The sequence below is a fragment of the Echinops telfairi genome, unplaced genomic scaffold (assembly GCF_000313985.2).
Source record: "Echinops telfairi isolate 266 unplaced genomic scaffold, ASM31398v2 ScPeMD7_6;HRSCAF=24_0, whole genome shotgun sequence".
Taxonomy (NCBI): domain Eukaryota; kingdom Metazoa; phylum Chordata; class Mammalia; order Afrosoricida; family Tenrecidae; genus Echinops; species Echinops telfairi.
This window is the reverse complement of record NW_022103902.1, coordinates 21,109,105-21,111,144: the sequence shown is the minus strand read 5'-3', so window position 1 is coordinate 21,111,144 and position 2,040 is coordinate 21,109,105. Positions and strand designations below refer to the sequence as shown.

The window sequence follows — 2,040 nt, the reverse complement described above, 5'->3', positions numbered from 1 at the left end:
ATTTTCAGTTCCTATCTGTACCAGTGTACATCCTCTGGTCTAGCCAGACTTGTAAGGTCAAATTCGAGTCATGGTAGTGGGAGCAGGGAAGAAGCATTTATGAACTAGAGGAAAGTTAGGAGGGGGAATCTTTATAACTAGTTACAAGTAGGGTTTTAGTCTGATATAACAAAAATAATAGTAGCAATAATTGATATTGAATTTGCGTTTTAAGTAAAATTGTTGTTAGAGCAAAAATATATATTTAGTACCTCTAGATCTTGGCAAATCAATGTCATTGGTGGAGTAAAAATTAATTATAAAAAGTGCATACTTTGTGGCCCTATTTTAACTGACAGCTTTATTAAGCATAACTGTGTGCAGAGAGAAATTATGAGTAAATTATCTCACAAATCCCATGATAAGCTAGCAGGATCAAATGATTTCTGACAAGACCAGGAAATTTTCTCTCTACCAAATTTACACATTTTAAGAATAAACATGAATCTGTTTTTTAAAACTCCCGTTTGCTTTCCTGACCCCTAAAGGAAATGGGGGGGAGTGGTGGTCTCTAAAGGTGTCTGTTTGAGATTTCATCAGCTGCCTAGAGTCCTAGAATTTTTCTTGGTCTTTTTCTGCAAAAATTTGAAGCTGGATCAAGGATCCCTGAAAGGACTGTAATCTGAGTTCTGAGTAGAGGACAATGATCAATGATATCAAAAGTTTTACGAAAGCAAGTTATATAGCTCAAAGTAGAAAAAGAAAAAAGAACAAAGCCATCACAACAGTTTAAATTATCAAAAGAGAGAGAAAGAAAAAAACAAGTCATGTTCTATTCATCAGGAACATCTTTTGTAGCCCTTTCCTGTCAGCCCACTTCATTCCCTCCCAGGAAATTATCCCAACCACTCACTGTGCAGTGGGCTTTCCTGCAGAGTGCAGCCAGTGTACTCACAGAGCCTGCTCCTTCTCTTCCACTGGGCTGGCCCACTCCCTAGTCTGAGGTGCTTTTCTACCTGGACCAGGAGGGGTGGTCTGTGAGTGGGAGGAGGCATCTCACATGGGCTGAACCTGATGCTGCCTGAGCCTGCCTTACTGGAGGGCGGAAGTAACTGGAACTTCTCAGTCCGTGGATTTCTGTTTGAAATGTGGTGACTCAGATGGAAGCACGCTGACAGGGCTCAGTTAATCGCTTCTCTACATTCCTCCTAAATTTGCACCTCATTTGTTTAATATTTTATTTACTTTGCTCTTATAGTGTGCATGAACCTTCTGCTTTGGTACATTGTCTTCTTAGTTGGGGGCTTCTGGAGAAACAATTATCAGTCACGTGGAGTAGGAGACCCTGGGTGGTGCAAAATGCAAGCATTCTCAGCTGCTAACCCAAAGGTTGGCGTCACCAAAGAAAAGTTTGGTTATCTAACATGTATTTCTGAAAAACCAGCCAGAAACCCCATAGGGTCCAGTTCTAACCTGACACATTTAGGGTTGCTTTAAATCAATTCTCACTCAATGGCACTATAAAAAAAATTACATATGTATAAGAAGAGTGAAAGACTGATATACTTCAAAGACACTAACTCATGCCATTGTGGGAGGTTGGCTAGTCCAAAATCCATAGGTGAGGTGACAGGGTGGCGATAGCAATAAGAAGAATGAGAATTCCAGAACACTAAATTGTGCTCATTTGGAAGCTGTGAATGAAATCAACGGGCAGTCGTTCAAACAGAACAAGGGATGACTGTGTTGTTTTAAATCAGGTAAAGCGTGCATCGAGGTTTTATCTTTTCACCATACTATTCAATGCTGAGCGAATACTCTGAGAAGCTGGACTATATAAAGAAGAATGTAGCATCGGGATTGGAAGGCTTATTTACAACCTTTAGTATATAGATGTGTGACAGTTACATAATCTACTGTCAACTTGCACAAAGGGGTGGAGTTAAGCCTGTCAATCAGGTCATAGCCAATGGGGCCTCTGCATGGGCATGGCCTTCTCCTGAGGATTCTGGGAACTCCTGTCCTCCTCCCTGGAGGCAGGACACACACTCTCACTCTCTT

The 2,040-nt window shown here is 41.0% G+C and overlaps 1 protein-coding gene across 2 annotated transcripts in view; it reads right to left on the bottom strand.

Moving 5' to 3' along the window:
• Nucleotides 1-957, bottom strand: part of UPK1B (uroplakin 1B) — a 40,128-nt gene extending 39,171 nt beyond the window's left edge. Inside the window, exon 1 of one of the 2 annotated variants that reach the window (XM_004706415.2) lies at nt 893-957. The gene's annotated coding sequence lies outside the window, so the exon portion shown is untranslated. The remainder of the gene's footprint in view (nt 1-892) is intronic. The other variant, XM_045286206.1, reaches the window with a different exon arrangement.
• Between the last annotated feature and the right edge of the window lie 1,083 nt (nt 958-2,040).